Consider the following 19612-nt stretch of genomic DNA (forward strand, 5'->3'; position numbering starts at 1 on the left):
TTAGGTTTTGAAAAGAATGGATGTCTGTGCAAGATATATTTAGGCAAATTGATAGGATTTTAGTGTCTGAATGGATGTAAGAGGTAAAAAAAGAACAGACAAGCCAACAAATTCCAGAACAGGCACTTGTGGAGGGATGGGGAAACCAGGCAATTAGGGGTAAAGAAACTTCTGTCAGAATTACAGAAGGGAGAGGGAGAGAGAGAAGAGGGCATAGGAGTAGCAGGCTGGAACTACATCATGTCCCAGGAGCTCAGCTAGATAGTTATCAAACCATTCCAAACACCCACACTCAACAAGAGATAGAAGAGAAGAGCAGCAATTCTAGGAAGAGAAAATTGACCACTTTCCGAAAGGTTGGACAAGAGGAGAAGTGAATCTGAAGCAACAGAAAGATAGGTGGGGGAGTGGGGGTGGTGGGGGTGGAGGCAGCTCCCAGCAAGTGGCAAAGCAGCAGAGCACAAAATCAGAACATTGGGAAGTCTGCTCCATGAGGGACATCGCTCCAGAGGCTAAGCAGGGGTGGAGCCCTCATGGGGACAGTGTGGTCCCAGGTTTCATGGGGTCAAAGCAAGATCAGGGGTGTCTGAGTGTCGCAGAGCTGCCAGTTATCAGAACAGGGAAGTCAACTACAGAGACAGAGCCTAAGAGTGAGCTTATAGATCGAGGTTACCTTAAACCATGATCCAAAGCACAGTCAGACCACCGCTCTTTGAGCAGGGACCCCACAAGTAGCAGATCCAGGGAGACTCACCTTCCTGCTTCAGGAGGAGCAGCACAGCAGGAATCCGCTGGGTTTGGAGACTCCAAATGGGGCTGTGTGCCAGAGATAGAAATGCTCAGTCACAGGCCAGGTGAGCTCGGAGTACAGCTGGAAACCAAGGAGACAGGAGTGATTGACTGCTTTTCTCTGAGGGTGCACTAAGTACAGGGAGCCCCGAGCTCTTAGCTCCTCCTGGCCAGATATCGGGAGGCCGCTTTTTCATTCCCATCCTCCAAAGCTGTACGGAAGGCATTCAGGGAACAAAGCTCTGAGACCAAACCCCAGCAGATTACTTAGCTCAGTCCCTGGCAAGAGTGGTGCAATTCCGCCTCGGGCAAATACATCTGAGAATCACTGCAACAGGCCCCTCCCCCAGAAGATTAGCAGCAACCTGCAGCCAAGGCAAAGCTCACTGATAAAGGAGAACAGTGGAACTCCAGAGCTAAGGGAAAGCAATGCATAGAATTTGTGACTTTTTCCCCATGATCCTTTAGCCTTGCAAAGTTAATTTTTTTAACTTTTTTTAATTCTATATTTTAACTTTACCACTTTCCTCTTTTAGCATTTTTAACTAGTTTATCTTAACAATACCTTTCTCAAAAAAAAAAAAACTTTTAAAACTTCATTGTTATAGTAATATTTTATCCCTTCATTGAATTTAAACTTACTTTTTGTAATCATATACAGCTTTGCGCAGTGGCAGTATCGTAGCCAATGAGGTTTATCCGAGGCGCGATTATTGCTAATTGAAAACTTTTTGTAATCATATAGGTTTTTTTTTCCTAAAGTATTTTGGGATGCAATTTCTTTTAATAGATCAAAATATACCCTAATCTGGCACATAGCCTTGTTCTAGTCTCCAGTCTGAGCACATTCCCTCCTCATTTTTTTTTTTCCTTTTTCCAACCAACTTATCTTATCAATTCATTTTTAGGAATTTTTTTTTAATTTCCATCTTTACACTCTTATTCCATCCCTTTAATTGTGTTTACCCTTATTTTTGTATATATATGTTTTTCTTATATATATTATATATATAATTTTTTATTTTTTATTTTTATTTATTTTTCCCCCCTATCTTCTCCCACCGGCTTTGTATCTCTTCTGATTTGGTTAGCATACAATTTTCTGGTATCCTTGCCACCCTTTAGTATTTTGTTCCCTCTTTCATATATTCTTATCTGGATAAAATGACAAGGCAGAAAAACTCACCAAAAAAGAAGAAGAAGAAGAAGCTGCGGCGGCGGCGGCAACACCGATGGCTAGGGACCTAATCAATATGGACATTGGTAATATGTTACAACTGCAGTTCAGAATGATGATTCTCAAGGTGCTACCTTGAAAAAGGCATGGAAGGGGTGCCTGGGTGGCTCTGTGGGTTAGGCCGCTGCCTTTGGCTCGGGTCATGATTCCAGGGTCCTGGGATCGAGTCCCACGTTGGGTTCTTTGCTCAGCGGGGATCCTGCTTCCCTCTCTCTCTCTCTGCCTGCCTCTCTGCTTGTGATCTCTGTCTGTCAAATAAAAAAATAAAATCTTTAAAACAAAAAAAAAAAAAAAGAAAAAGTAAAAGAAAAAGAAAAAGGCATGGAAGATATTACAGAAACTCTATCTGGAGAAATAAAAGTCCTTTCTGGAGAAATAAAAGACCTAAAATCTAAGCAAGCTGAAATTTTAAAAAAGCAATTAATGAGGTGAAATAAAAAATGCCCTTACTGCTAAGGGCAAATGAGGTAGAAGAGAGTATTGGTGATATAGAAGACCAAATGACAGAGAATAATGAAGCTGAGCAAAAGAGAGACAAACGACTACTGGACCATGATGTGGAGAATTTGAGAGATAAGTGATACTGTAAGATGAAACAATATTAGAATAATTGAGATTCCAGAAGAAGAAAGAGAGAGAGGGGTAGAAAGTATATTGGAGTGAATTATAGTAGAGAATTTCCCTAATATGGCAAAAGGAACAAGCTATCAGATCCAGGAGGTACAGAGAACCCCCCTCAAAATCAACAAAAATAGGTCCACACCCCATCATCTAATAGTAAAACTTACAAGTCTTAGTGACATAGAAAATCCTGAAAGCAGCCCAGGACAAGAAGTCAGTAACATACAATGGTAAAAATATTACATTGGCAGCAGACTTATCCACAGAGACCTGGCAGGCCAGAAAGAACTGGCATGATATATCAGAGCACTAAATGAGAAAAACATGCAGCCAAGAATACTATATCCACTAGGCTATCATTGAAAATAGAAAGAGAGATAAAAAGCTTCCAGGACAAACAAAAATTTTAAAAATTTGCAAACACCAAGCCAGCCCTGCAGGAAATATTGAAAGGGGTCCTCTAGGCAAAGTGCCTAAAAATGTAGACCAGAAAGGAACAGAGACAATATACAGTAATAGTCACCTTACAGGTGATACAATGGCACTAAATTCACGTCTTTTAAGAGTTACTCTGAATGTAAATAGGGTAAATGGCCCAATCAAAAGACACAGGGTATCAGAATGAATAAAAAACAAAACCCATCAATATGCTATCTGCAAGAAACTCATTTTAGACCCAAAGACACCTCCAGATTTAAAGTGAAGGGGTGAAAAACAATTTACCATGCTAATGGACATCAAAAGAAAGCTGGGGTGGCAATCCTTATATTAGATCAATTAGATTTTAAGCCAAAGACTATAATAAGAGATGAGGAAGGACACTATATCATACTCAAAGGTTCTGTCCAACAAGAAGATCTAACAATTTTAAATATCTATGCCCCTAACATGGGAGCAGCCAACTCTATAAACCAATTAATAACAAAACAAAGAAACATATTGACAATAATACAATAATAATAGGGAACATTAACACCTTCCTCACTGAAATGGACAGAAATAAATCTATTAAATGACACAATGGACCAGATGGACATCACAGATATATTCAGAACATTCCATCCTAAAGCAACAGAATACACATTCTTCTCTAGTGCACATGGAACATTCTCAGAATAGATCACAGTCTGGGTCACAAATCAGGTCACAAATCAGGTCAATATGCAATATTCCTTGCATATTTTCAGATCACAATGTTCTGAAACTAGAACTCATTCACAAACAGAAAGTTGAAAAGACTGAAATACATGGAGGCTAAAGAACATCCTACTAAATAATGAAACGGTAACCAGAAAATTAAAGAAGAATTTTAAAAATTCATGGAAACAAATGAAAATGAAAACACAGCTTTTCAAAATCTGTGGGACACAGCAATGGCAGTCCTGAGAGGAAAATATATAGCAATACAATCCTTTCTCAAGAAACAAGAAAAGTCTCAAATATACAACCTAACCCTATACCTAAAGAAGCTGAGAAAGAACAGCAAATAAAGACTAAACCTAGCACAAGAAGAGAAATAATAAAGATCACAGCCGAAATCATTGAAATAGAAACCCCCCCACAAAAAAAAAAAAAACAATAGAACAAATCAACAAAGGTAGGAGCTGTTTCTTTGAAAGAATTAATAAGATTGATAAGCCCTTGGCCAAACTTACCAAAAAGAAAAGAGAAAGGGCCCTAATAAATAAAATCATGAATGAAAGAGGAGAGATCACAACCAACACCAAAGAAATACAAGCAATTATAAGAACATAATATGAGCAGCTACACGCCAGCAAATTTGACAATCTGGAAGAAATGGATGCACTCCTAAAAAGTATAAACTACCAAAACTGAACCAGAAGAAATAGAAAACCCGAACAGTAAACTGTTCCAAAAAATAGAAATGGAAGGAAAACTTCCAAACTCTCTTTTTGAGGCCAGCATTACCTTGATCCCAAAACCAGACAAAGGCTCCATCAAAAAAGAGAATTAGAGACAAATATTCTTGATGAATACAGATGCAAAAATTCTCACCAAAATACTGCCAATAGGATCTAACAGTACATTAAAAGGATTATTCACCAGGACCAAGTGGGATTTATTCCAGGGATACAAGGTTGGTTCAACATCCACAGATCAATCAATGTGATATAACACATTAATAAAAGAAAGAACAAGAACCATATGATACTCCCAATAGCTGCTGAAAAAGCATTTGACAAAGTACAGCATCCCTTCTTTATCAAAACTCTTCAAAGTGTAGGGATAGAGGGCACATACCTCAATATCATCAAAGCCATCTATGAAAAACCCACAGTGAATATCATTCTCAATGAAGAAAAACTGACAGCTTTTCCACTAAGGCCAGGAACATGGCAGGGATGTCCATCATCACCATTGCTATTCAACATAGTACTAGAAGTCCTAGCCTTAGCAATCAGACAACAAAGAAGTTAAAGGCATCTGAATTGGCAAAGAAGAAGTCAAACTCTTACTCTTTGCAGATGATATGATACTTTATGTGGAAAAACCAAAAGACTCCACTCCAAAACTGTTACAACTCATACAGGAATTCAGTAAAGTGTCAGGATATAAAATCAATGCACAGAAATCAGTTGCATTTCTATACACCAACAGCAAGACAGAAGAAAAAGAAATTAAGGACTCAATCCCATTTACAATTGGACCCCAAACCATAAGATACCTAGGAATAAACCTATCCAAAGAGGCAAAGAATCTGTACTCAGAAAACTATAAAGTACTCATGAAAGAAACTGAGGAAGACACAAAGAAATGGAAAAACGTTCCATGCTCATGGATTGGAAGAACAAATATTGTGAAAATGTCTATGCTACCTAAAGCAATCTGCACGTTTAATGCAATCCCTATCAAACAACCATCCTTTTTTTTTTTTTTTCAAAGAAATGGAACTAGAAAAGACCTCAGATAGTGAGAGGAATGTTGAAAAAGAAAACCCAAAAAGTTTGTGGCATCACAATTCCAGACTTCAAGATCTATTACAGAGCTATAATCATCAAGACAGTATGGTACTGGCACACAAACAGACAAATAGATCCAGAGAACAGAATAGAGAGCCCAGAAATTGACCCTCAACTCTATGGTCAACTATCTTCGACAAAGCAGGAAAGAATGTCCAGTGGAAAAAAGACAATTTCTTCAACAAACTGTGTTGGGAAAACTGGACAACCACACACAGAAGAATGAAACTGGACCGTTTCCTTACATCACACACAAAAATAGACTCCAAATGGATGAAAGACCTCAGTGTGAGACAGGAATCCATCAAAATCCTTGAGGAGTACACAGGCAGCAACCTCTTTAACCTCGGCCACAACAACTTCTTTCTAGAAGCATCACCAAAGACAAGGAAAGCAAGGGCAAAAATGAACTATTGGGATGTCATCAAGATCAAAAGCTTTTGCACAGCAATGGAAACAGTCAACAAAACCAAAAGACAACTGACAGAATGGGAGAAGATATTCACAAATGACATATCAGATAAAAGGCTAGTATCCAAAATCTATAAAGAACTTATCAAACTCAACACCCAAAGAACAAATAACCCAATTAAGAAATACACAGAGGACATGAACAGACATTTCTGCAAAGAAGACATCCAGATGGCCAACAGACACATGAAAATGTGCTCCACACTCGGCCTCAGGGAAATACAAATCAAAACCACAGAGAGATACCACCTCACACCAGTCAAAATGGCTAAAATTAACAAGTCAGGAAATGACAGATGCTGGGAAGGATGCAGAGAAAGGGGAACCCTCCTACACTGTTGGTGGGAATGCAAGCTGGTGCAACCGCTCTGGAAAACAGCAAGGAGATTCCTCAAAAAGTTGAAAATAGAGCTACCCTACAACCCAGCAATTGCATTATGGGTATTTAACCTAAAGATACAAATGTGATCCAAAAGGGTACGTGCACCTGAATGTTTATAGCAGCAATGCACAATAGCCAAAGTATGGAAAGAACCTAGATGTCCATCAACAGATGAATGGATAAAGAAGAGGTGGTATATATACACAATGGAATACTATGCAGCCATCAAAGGAAACGAAACTTGCCATTAGCAACAACATGGATGGAACTAGAGGGTATTATGCTGAGTGAAATAAGTCAATCAGGGAAAGATAATTATCATATGATCTCCCTGGTATGAGGAATTTGAGAGGCACAGTGGGGGGCTTGGGGAGTGGGGAAGGAGAAAATGATACAAGATGGGATCGGAAGGGAGACAAAACATAAGAGACTCTTAATCTTACAAAACAGACTGAGGGTTGCTGGAGGAAGGGGGATGAAAAGGATGGTTGGGTTGTGGACATTGTGGAGGGTATGTGATATGATAAGTGCTGGGAAGTGTGTAAGCCTAACAATTCACAGACACGTACCCCTGGGGTAAATAATACATTATACGTTAATAAAAATAATTAATTTAAAAAAGTATTACAGAAGGGAGATAATCCAGAGTTGGTGCCAAGGTAAACACACGCATGCACACATACAGGCATACACACACACTTTACTTTGAACAGGTTTTACCTTTGCCCTTCTCACTGCTGCCATCTCTTGTTCCTCACCTGTTGATATCACATTCCAGTGAGGAGATATTTGACATAGTCCAAAGAGGTATATGTCAAATGATAAGTGTTAAAAAGAAAAAGAAAAGGCAGAGGGTGGGATATGACTGGAGAATACTGGCTTGTGCCACTGGAGGAGTTGCAGGTAAATGAAATGGAAAGGACCAAGTTTGGGGGAAAACTCAGGAGTTTGCCTTCGGCTATCAAGAAGAGATTGACTATATAAATTACGTTTCATCTGTAATATAGGATTCTATGCAGTTATTAACAAGAATGAGATAGGGGCACCTGGGTGGTACTGTCAGTGAGGCATTCAACTCTTGGTTTGGGCTTAGGTCCTGGGCTCAAGGTCGTGAGATTGAGCCCCACATTGGGCTCCACGCTCAGCGCAGAGTCTGCTTCAGATTCTCTCTGCTTCTTCCCATTGCACGCACAATCTCTCTTTCTCTCCTAAATAAATAAATATATCTTTAAAAGCAAAAAAAAAAAAAAAGATTGGGGTGTCTGGGTGGCTCAGTCCTTAAGCATCTGCCTTCGGCTCACATCATGATCCCATGATCCCAGGGTCTTGGGATCGAGTCCCACATAGGGCTCCCTGCTTGGCAGGAAGCCTGCTTCTCCCTCTCCCTCTCCCTCTGCTTCTCCTCTGCTGTGTTCTCTCTTTCACTGTGTCTCTCTCTGTCAAATAAATAAATAAAATCTTTAAAAAAAAATAAAGTCAATGAAAACTTAAACAAAAAACAAAACAAAACCAAAAGATTGAGATAGATCTAATGTACAGTGTCAAATGTCTCCAACATTTATTGAGAAAAGATAGCTTGGGAATAATTTGTGTGCTATAATCTTGGTTTTATTTAAAATGTATATTTTAAAAATGTATGTGAATATACATATTTCCTTCAAAAATGAGTATGTATGGAAATCCATAGAATAATATCCAGAAAATTATTTCCCAAATTGTTAACAGTGTTACTTTGAAGAATGGAAGGGATGAGAAAAAAAATAAGGTATTTCACATCTTATGCTCTGAACTTGCATGTCTTACTATTTTACGAAAATGCATTCATATAATTCTCTTTTTTTTTTAAGATTTTATTTATTTATTTGACAGACAGAGATCACAAGTAGGCAGAGAGGCAGGCAGAGAGAGACAGAGGAAGCAGGCTCCCCGCTGAGCAGAGAGCCCAATGCGGGGCTCAAACTCAGGACCCTGGGATCATGACCTGAGCCAAAGGCAGAGGCTTTAAACCACTGAGCCACCCAGGCGCCCCCATATAATTCTTTTTAATTTCATAAAACAAAAAAATTTAATTCACTGGAAGATGGAATAAGAAAGAACCTGCTATCATAAGGCAGTGACCTGCTACAGACTCTGGAGAGCACAGTGTCCCTTATTGAGCCAGAAGAAAGACTGGCCATCAAATTGTGAATTTTAGTAAGAAAAGAAACTGTTCCAAGGAACTTCAAGAAACCTAAAACAGATATGAGTGTCAGACACTCAGCTTTCAGAAATGGAAAGGATATCCCTGAGGCAAAACCACAGGAAACACAGGCAGGGTCAGAAAAGATGCAAAATTTTTCAGATCACATCAGGGATGCTATTTAGGGCAAAACAGGCAACCAACCCTGGACGTCTGGGCCCAGAGGTCAGCTTTCCTAAGAAGCTCATGCCTTTCGATGGTTTCTTTCCACACCTATTATAAGTTATTTGTAATTCTGAATCAGATTTCTGTATAACAACTGGTCACAAAGCTTGCATTGCCTGTATCTTATCTCGGGAGAAGAGGAGAGGAAAAATAAGATCTATTAAGTGACGGATATACTAGCCACTGGGCTAAAATTGTGCATTCAGTTAAGCAACTAACAGACTCTAGAAGTGCATGTTTACAAAACTGTTGCATGAAACCATTTTTTAAGTGCAGCATGAGGAGCTCTAGGGCGACAACTACGGTTCAACCTTCTTTGTTTCCATTGTCACTAACAAAGGACCAGGCACATGATATCTAGCAGGTGTTCCATAAATGTTAATAGGTTGACTGAACAGGCAACGAGAGATTGTTCATAGTAACCCTGCAAGTTATTCTTATAAATCCTATAAACCAAGAATAAATAAAAAGACTCCTCTCTGAGCACGTTGTGCCATGCATTGTCCTGGATATTTTCCTTATATCACTTCGCTCAATCCTCCAACAACCCAATTCAGGTAGATCTTACTATTTAAAAGATGAGAAAACTGAGCCCAGGGGTAGTGACTCACCTGTGGTCATTTTAGTCCTTAACAAAACTTAGATTTAAAACAAATCTGGGGCGTGGGTGGCTCAGTCGGTTAGGTATCTGGCTTTGGCTCAGTTCATGATCCCAGGGATCAAGCCCTGCATTAAGCTCCCTGCTCAGCAGGAGCCTGCTTCTCCCTCACTCTCTGCCTGCCACTCCCCCTGCTTATGTTCTCTCTCTCACTATCTCTCTCTTTGTGTCAAATAAATGAATAAAATCTTTAAGAAAAAATAAACCAAATCTATCTGGCTCCAAACTCCATATTCTTTTCCCTTTGCAAAACAGAGTCCTTGGTAATGCTCTAAGGTTGGGGGAAAAACTCTCATATATTCCATTTGCATAACTGAATTTTGTATATGTCATTTAGTTAAGGAATATATGGATAGACCTATATTTTCCAGATTCTTAGGGGACATGACATTGAATTTACATCAAGGAAGAGTAGAATGAGTTTACTCTTCACAGTTTTGTTTTGTTTTTTATGTGACAGTCTGTAAACCAAGTGTTTATAAATATCCCCCAGCTGGATTTTACCTAAAGTAAGTCAAATTACAGGAAGACCCAACGCTCAGGAGTTTGCCTGATAACATGAAAAAGTGTGAGTCTGTCTCGGCGCTGTTGCTGGTCAGCTAGTTTGTGCTTCAGAGCTATGCAAGCCTTCTGCTTTTCAAGTTGCTTACCCAGGGCCCATCACATCTTCTCTCACAGCAGCTCCTTAACTCTCACTCCTCTCAGGTAAAAGTTACCTGAACAGCCTGCCATCCCATCTACAACCCTACTTATTTGTGCACTCATACTTCTCCTCCTTCTGACCTCTTAATGTTGAGCACGCATCGCACTCCCTATTCTCTAGGACTCACCCTTGCCCTCCCCAGCCACCCCAGGAGTCTTAATAAAAATGGCAAACAGTGAATCCCCTCTCCTGTATCTCTAACCTCTCTTTTCTGGCGCCTTCCTATCAGTATTTTTTTTAAGTTGAAATTTAAAACCTTCTAAAATTAAACTTAAAAGCCCATTTACTGTCAAGTTTTTGCTCTCTTTCCTTCACCGCCAAACTCCTTAAATGAATTAAACTCGACTTTATATCCTCACCTCTCATGGCCCTTCACACCACTCCTAGCTGGAGTTTTGTCCCCACATCTCCCCGGGGTGGCCCTTCCACATTTTATACAAGGCCTTCTTGTAACCAAATCCAACAGACATGTGTCTGAACTTGGCCTTTTAGCATCATGACGCAGGTCACTACTGTCTCCTTAAGATAAACTCTTCCTTACCTCCCAAGAAACCACTGAGTTTCCTTCCACAATTTTGGCCTCCCCTTTCAGTTTTACTTTCAGGGATCCTCCTGCCCTACTCCACTATGAAATGTGAGTGTTCCTCAGCCCTGCCCCAGACTCCCTTCTCTCGGCACCATGTATCCTTTTTTTATTAAAGTACAGTTGACACAAAACGTTATGTTAGTTTAAGGGGTACAGCACAGTAATTCTATAAGTCTGTACGTTATGTTGTGTTCACCATAAGGGTAACTTCCATCTGCCACCACACAACACAATTACGATACCACTAACTGTATTCCCTCTGCTGTACCTTTCATCCCCATGATTTATTCATTCTGTAACTGCAAGCCTGTACTCCCAATCCCCCTTTACCCACTTTGCCCTTTCCCCATGCCCTATCTCTATCAACCTACCCTATGCTCTAGCAACCATCAGTTTGTTCTCTGTATTTATGGGTCTGTTTCTGCTTTGTTTGTTTGTTGTGTTTTTTAGATTACGATTTAGAGGCAATTTCAAGCACTCCATGACCTTCAGCTACATCTGTACTTCACCAACCCTCAAACTCTATCTCAAGCCCAGACTTCTCTTCTGAGCTCCACACAGACCCTTAAACTTATGTGCTTACTGTCATATCTGCCACCTACTATTTTGATCTCGACAGGTCCAAAACTGCATGAACATCTCCCTGCTTATCTTCTCATGATGTATTCCTTATCTTAGCAAGCAGCAGCACTATCCAAACAGCTTTTCAAGTTCCCTATCAGGAGTCTTCCTTGACTTTTCCATCTTCCTCACGCCTACACTCAATCTATTAGTAAATCTTATCTATACTGATGCCTAAACATCTCTAGAATCCATTCATCCTCTCCCTCTCCACTGTCAACACTTCCTCTCTCACCTGGACCGCTGCAGTAGCTGTTCATCTGTTCGTGTTCTGCTCCTGTCTATTCAACACACAGTAGTTGGAGTGATTTTTCAAAACATATCTAAGTATGTTTCCCCACACTTCCCTACCCCAACAGAGTATCTTCAGAGACTTTCCACTGTCCTCTGGATAATGACCCAACTCTTGATCATGGCCTCATGATCTGACTGATCCTGCCTTCTGTTCTGCCTCATCTGTGCTCTTGATCACACCCTGCCTCGCCTCAGCTCTCAAGGCTCCAGACGTTCTGCCCCTCTTTCTGGAATTTGCAATGCCTTTCCCACCTCTTCACTCCCACAGGGGCCATCATATTTATAATTTGTCTACCTGGAATTTTCCCCCCACCCACTATCTCAATCCCATCCTCACTCCTGAATATCTTTTATGTTTCAATTACAATGTCACTTTCTCCAAAAACCCTTTTCTAGCTTCCTAAACCTGGTTAAATCTACCTTTTATATAATTACTGTATTCCCACAGAAACTACAATTCTGTACACTGATTGAACTTATAATTACTTGTTCCATGTATATGGTTGAGTAGAATTGCTGAGTCAGTTATGGTTATACTTATTGTCAGATCACCAAACAGCCATCAACTGATTTTATTTTTGTTCCTTTTACATCGTCGATATTAATCACATTTATATACACATTGTTTTGCAACATATTTTTCACAGTTGTGTAATTGTAGTTTTTTATGCTAATGAACTAAATCTTCCCCATGAACTCTTTTACAACCTGACTTCCCATTTGCTAATTTATTTCTTTATTCATCTCATTGTTGCCTGAATTTTATTCTTAAATTTTTTTCCAAGAATTCAAAGGTACTGTATTTACTGATATGCTTGCATATGTGGGAATACCATTCACTAGTATAACCAATCAAATAATATTTGTCTAAATATTGTATTTATGTATGTATATTATACTGTATGCAGTATATTTGTCCAAATATGTATTGTATATGCTGGTAGCATAGTATTGTATCGACATACGGTATACAATACGGACAGAATAGAGACTCCAGAATTTAATTTCAGTATATGTAAAATTTTAAGTATAATAAAAGTGATATTTCTATTCATGATTATAGTGTTGGCATATGGGCCAACCATCTGAAGAAATAAAATTGGGCTTTTATTTTATACCAATACAAAAATTAATTCAGATGAGTTAAAGTCTTAAGCTTAAAATTTTAAATAATACATACCATGTGAGAACATGTAGGAGACTGTAGGTATAGCCAGTACTAGGAAACCTTTCTAACTAAGACAGGAAACTTAGAAGCTATAAAATAAAACATAGACTTATAAGTATATTTTTAAAAATTGCAGACATACATAGTAAAAGATACTATAAACAATAGATAGTAGAGTTACAAAGCTATTTACAATACAGACAAGAGAGAAATGGTTGATATTTATAGATTATGGAAGAAGACACAACTGAAGAGAAAAATGGATTTAAAAAGAAAAACGTAAAAAATTCATATTGAACAAATCCAAATGGTCAGCAAGCATGAAAAAAGGCTCCAGGGGCACCTGGGTGGCTCCATCAGTTAAGTGTTCAACTCTTTTTTTTTTTTTTAAGTGTCCAAATCTTGATCTCAGCTCAGGTCTTGAGCCCAGGGTTATGAGTTCAAGCCCTGCATTGGGCTACATACTGGGCATGGAGCCTACTTTTAAAAAATGCTCTGAATCACTACTAGAATCACTAGAAATGTGAATTAAAGGACATACTATACAAAAACACTAATTTAAACTGATACATGCACCGCAATGTTTTTAGCAGCATTATCCATAATAGCTAAACTATGGAAATAGCCCAACTAAAATTGATGAAGATACAGAAGATATGGTATATAGATGCAGTAGAATATTACCCCAGCCATAAAAAAGAATGAAATCTTGCCTTTTGTAAAGACTTGTATAGAGCTAGAGAGTATTATACTAAGAGAAGTGTATCAGTTAGAGATAGACAAATATCATTATTTCACTCATGTATGGAATTAAAGAAACAAAACAAAAGATGGAACCCCTGGGTAGCACAGTCAGTTAGGTGTCGGACTCTTGATTTCCGGTCAGGTCATGATCTCAGGGTCATGAGATTGAGCCCAGCATGGGGCCCTGAACTCAGTATGGAGTCTGATTGAGACTCTTTCTCCCTGTCCTTCTGCCCCTCCCCTCTCTGAATAAATAAATCAGAAAGGAAGAAGGAAGGAAGGAAGGAAGGAAGGAAGGAAGGAAGGAAAGAGAGCGGGAGGAAGGGAGGGAGCAAGAAAATAAATGAGTATGTGGGAGGAAAAGAGAGAAAGGCAAACCAGAAAATGGATTCTTAACTATAGAGAACAAACTGATAGGTGGGTTGGGGATGGGTGAAATAGGTGTTGGGATTAAAGAGAGCATTTGTGATGAGTACTGGGTGTTGTACGGACCTACTGAATCACTAAATTATACACCTGAAATTAATATTACACTCTACGTTAACAGCAACTTAAATAAAAACTTTTTTTTTAAAAAAGGCAATGCAATACTAATCTATGTCCTAAACTGAAAAAACAATTAATATTTTATGTATTTCTTCATCAGAGAAAGAGAGAGTACAAGCAGGGGCAGCAACAGAGGCAGAGGGAGAAGCAGGATCCCCACTGAACAGGTAGCCTGATGTGGGACTCAATCCCAGGATCCTGGAATCATGACCTGAGCTGAAGGCAGATGCTTAACCAACTGAGCCAACCAGGTATCCCCCAAAAAACCTGTTTTAAAGATTTTATGTATTTATTGAGAGAGAGAGCAAGAGTGAGGGGCTGGGGGCAGAGGCAGAGGGAGAAAGAAAGTCTCAAGCAGACTCCAAGCTCAGCACAGAGCCTGATGCAGGGCTCCGTCTCACAACCCTGAGATCATAACCTGAGCTCATATCAGAAACTTAACCAACTGAACCATGTAGGCTCCCCCCAAAACTGAAAATTTTAAGGAAAGTTATAAGATTTTTTTAAGTTTTTGTTAAAGATATAAGCTTTTTAAGCATATTATAAAGCTGTTATAATTTTTAAAGCATAGAGCTAGTATAAGAATAAACAAAGATAAATGGAATAGAATAGAAAAATCCAGAAATATGCCCAAATAGTTGTAAGAATGTGTTATGTGACAAAGACAAGATTTAAAATCAATGTCAATATATGAGTTCTCTGGTAATTATATTTATTTAACTGACCAACCACTGTGTGAGTTAACTATTTCACACAGTACATCAAAATAAATTTCAGATAAACTAATGACTTCAATGTTAGAAATGGAACCATAAATGAATTAGAAAGCTAGACATATACCTATATGTGCATACACACATACATATACTCTTGAGGTAGGAAGCTTTTATTAATTATTGCACTAACAATGAAAGTCATAAAGAAAAAGAATGCTAAATTTAACTATACAAAAGCAAAAATAAAATAAATTAGCGTATGACAAAATCAATACAGTAAGTGAAGTCAGAAAAAAATTAAGTTGGATTTATCTCACATTTTGCATGAAAATGAGCTCCAAATATATTAATCATGTCATGTATTAAATAAATGAAAAAATATTAAAATAAAATATTAACACATAGTTGCATAATCTTTGGGTAGGAAAAGATTCTCTAAGCATGATTTTAAGAACATCAAAAGTCATAAAGTAAAATATTCATATAAATAACCATCTAAAGTTTTATCACTTTTATATACACAGAAAAAGAATGTGCACAAAATTGAAAGGTATAATGAAAATTACTAAAGAAAAATGTCAAATATATGACAAAAAAGAGTAACATATTTAATACATAATGATGAATATCTGAATTTAAAGACTAGCAAATGATACAAATACGCAGTTCACAACAGAAGAATAATAAATAGCCAATAAAAGCCCTGGAAATGTTTTTCTCATTAGAAGACAAAGATATATAAAATAAAACAGAAATAAGATGTCTTTTCAAGTAAATACATTTACTGAATTATAATATTCAATGTTGGTAAGATTTATGGGGAATACGTTCCCTTATACATAGCTGGTAGGAGTATAACCAAGTACAACCTTTGATCCAACAGCGCTAGTTCTAGGATATGGCATTAGAAATTAATCAAAGATGTACACAAATATTTAGTAATAAGAAAATTTATTACAGTACTTATGATAATAGAAAAATGGTAATAAATAACAATAAAATTTTTAAATAATATGTAATAGAATATGATGAGTTAGCAAAACTTTATGGTGTAGACCTATGTTTGACATAGAATCATGTCCACATGATATAAAAAATATCAAAAAAAGTAAAAAAGTATACTTTCAAACATCAATACATACATACTATCTTATGAATATCTATACATTGATAAGTATCTGGGAAAATGTTATTAATATTAATAACTACTCATCTTTTGGCATATCTCATAAATGCCTTACATTTAAACCAGTGATTATCTCTAGAAGGAGAGGTTTCAAGTGATTTTTTTTTTTTACTTTCTTCTTTTTACTCTTCTGTACTTGAGAATTTTTTATAATGCTCTTGTTTCATTTTTAGAAAACTATTAAAGCTATCTTTATTGTACACACTACCTGATGAACTACATGGTCTCAATACGATAAAAATGTATGGATACAGATACAGAAAAAAGAGACAATAAGTATATCTATTTAAACTGTGGTTTCTCTAGTTAATAGGTTGTGAGGATTTCTACTGTGAACATGCACTGTGTAATATTAAAAAAGTTTCTTACTATTATTATAAGAAAGAAATCAGTTCTTGTACCCACTCTGTTGTTAAATTTTCTTTACAATTTAAGCCTATGAGAACGGCATTCAATTCTTTCAGAAATTTAAAACAAACTAATCAATATTCTGATTCATTACCGTATTAGTAGAACATGGAAATACCACAGGCATACAAAACAGCTAATTGGGTAGTAATTTACACACTTGAACTCAAGAGACTTGATTAAAATGGAAATAAAATACTTTGAATTTATACATTTACTCTACTCTAGTACTGCATATCACAGAGAAAATCTTGAAGTCAACATGCAAAAGTAAAACACTATTTCCTGAATCTATAAAAGTGCATGGTACCACACTCCATCCTTTATAAACAGGATAACTGCAGATTCATTTACAAATGTTCCCATCATTTTCCAAACATAATTGTGGAGTTATCTTTTTTGTATATTGCTGTCTACCCATCTGCCTCTTCTATCCTTATACGGGCGGAGAGGACCTAAGAAGGGACTTCATTTTTTCTGTTTCTCCCTTTTGATGGTACTAAAGAAAATTGAGAGTTTGTATTTGCAACAACCACTAGACATAATAAAAGAAATTAAAACTCTGCAGAGAAAAAAAGAGAAATTTTTGTTTCTTTTTATTTCATCCAGTTCAATTCAAATACATATCTTACCTAGGACAGAAAGAATAATTATTTTCAAAGTTACTAGTTTAAAACCAAATGACTAGGAGTTTTTCACTTCAAAAACGAATTAAGGGCACCTGGGTTGTTCAGCCTGTTAAGCACCTGACTCTTGATTTCAGCTTAGGTCATGATGTCAGCCGGTGTCTGCCTCTGTGCAGTGCATGAAGCCTGCTTGAGATTCTCTCTCTACCCCTTCCTACCCAGACTCCCCTACCCTGGCTCACATTCATGCTCTCTCTCTCTCTCTTTCTCTCTCTCTCAAAAAATAAAAAAACAGGGCGCCTGGGTGGCTCAGTGGGTTAAGCCGCTGCCTTCGGCTCAGGTCATGATCTCAGGGTCCTGGGATAGAGTCCCTCATCGGGCTCTCTGCTCAGCAGGGAGCCTGCTCTCTCCTCTCTCTCTCTCTGCCTGCCTCTCTGCCTACTTGTGATCTCTCTCTGTCAAATGGATGAATAAAAAATATTTAAAAAAAAAAAAAAACCCTATCTGTGTGTGTGTGTGTGTGTGTGTGTGTGCGTGTGTTTTTATGGAGAGAGACAGAGAGAGGGAGAGAGAGACATGCCTGGGCTGGGTGGCTCAGCTGGTTAAGCAACTGCCTTTGGCTCAGGTCATGATCCTGGCATCCAGGGATGGAGCCCCACATCAAGCTCCTTGTTCAGCAGGGAGCCTGCTTCTGCCTCTGCCTGCCTCTCCCCCTGTTTGTGCTCACTCACTCTCTATTTCTGACAAATAAATAAATAAAATCTTTAACTATATATGTATTTATATTTATATATATAAAACAAATTAATGATACTAAGATCAGTATGGCAATAACCTATGCGAGTCTATTTTTTGAAAGGTACAAGGAAGCTTGTACAAGCTGCATTCTTCACTTACAAGTTGCATTCTTCGTTGATGTGATTGGACCTCACGTCTTGACAAACCCTACACTTTGAAGCATGAAGGCAAAAAGTTCTAATTTATTCTGGTCAAAACACAAAAATGCCATCTTCATTTCACACCACAATCCTACCCTCCCTCCCCAGCATGGATAAATTGCTGAAAACAGCAAGAACAGAAGAGGGAAACAAATTACTCACGATGTATGAGAGTATTGATATAAATAGTAATAGACTAATGTCAAAAAGAGGATACATTTAGTCTGAATCCTAGAAAAACACTTTGATTGAGAATAATCCAGAATGAATCAATTTGCCTGGCAAAGTAATTAGAACGGAGTCATTGCTCATCCACTTTAGTGTCTATAAAGAATCCTCTGGTGTTTAAAAAATGCATAAGCTTAAATACTATTTTATCTTAAGATTGCCCATGTTTTATATTATAAAGACACAACCATTTTTCTGAAACAAATTTGAACTTATTTTCTACTTAAAAATCAGAAAGCTCTTATTCCATATTCAATGCTCTCGTTTGACCACATCTATTCACAATGTTTGTATAATCTGTCTTCTAAAGTGCTTTAGCTCAATCGATGTGGTGATCTTGTGTTCTCCCAGCCAGGCCTAAGCCACAAAAATATAAAAAATAAAAAATAAAAAGATAAAGTGCATTAGCTCATAATTAATAAAGAAGCAATTCTAAAATTTCAGAAACACAAGTCATATGTTACAAGGGAATGGATTGATTTGATAGTATTTCCATGTCTTTATCAATGAGTCATACATTTAATAGAAACAGAAAAATTTTAAACAGCACATATATATCTAAATCAGAACAGAACAACAGAAATGTATTGATATAAATCAAGAAACTGGGAACTACACAGAAAATTGACTTTTTAAAAAAAACTTCCATGTACATGATTGGCATCTTCAGTAACAGAGTCACCGTATTTTTATAAAAAGCAAAATACAAACTTTTGATTTTATTTATACACAAAGAATAATGCACTCTTCTTTGTTTGATATATATCGATGTATCACTTTAAACATTTATGCAGGGGCACCTAGGTGGCTCAGTGGGTTAAAGCCTCTGCCTTTGGCTCAGATCATGATCCCTGGGTCCTGGGATCAAGCCCCACATCGGGCTCTCTGCTCAGTTGGGAGCCTGTTTCCCCTCTCTCTCTGCCTGCCTCTCTGCCTGCTTGTGATCTCTGTCTGTCAAATAAATAAATAAAATACTTAAAAAAATTTATACAAAGGAAGCAAATCATAAACATATTTACTCTTTGAGTCTCTCTGCTCGACATCTGACATAATACCATTTCTTGACTTGGAATCCTTGACACCAAAGGCATATACATTCATTTATAAACTATGTCCTACAAACTTTAAATCATTTACCCTTGGAAAAATCTTTCTAAATTCAGATTTACCTTTTAGGTGAAATTTGAATTTAAATTTAGAAAAGCATGAGCTGTACAAATATGAATTCCTTCCACTCCATTTTAAATGTTGATAATTTCTTTTATTTATAGACATAAAAGACAATGGCCAGTAGCGTATTGTTAT

At 37.5% G+C, this 19612-nt stretch overlaps 1 non-coding gene across 1 annotated transcript; it reads left to right on the forward strand.

The window, feature by feature from the left end:
- The first annotated feature begins 1448 nt into the window (after window positions 1-1448).
- Window positions 1449-1588, forward strand: LOC123394671. Its single transcript, XR_006609413.1, has one exon. It is a non-coding gene; the product is annotated as a U4 spliceosomal RNA (small nuclear RNA).
- The last annotated feature ends 18024 nt before the right edge of the window (window positions 1589-19612 follow it).

This window comes from Mustela putorius, unplaced genomic scaffold, assembly GCF_011764305.1.
Source record: "Mustela putorius furo isolate JIRA1106 unplaced genomic scaffold, ASM1176430v1.1 tig00003834_pilon_pilon_pilon, whole genome shotgun sequence".
In the NCBI taxonomy this organism is placed as follows: domain Eukaryota; kingdom Metazoa; phylum Chordata; class Mammalia; order Carnivora; family Mustelidae; genus Mustela; species Mustela putorius.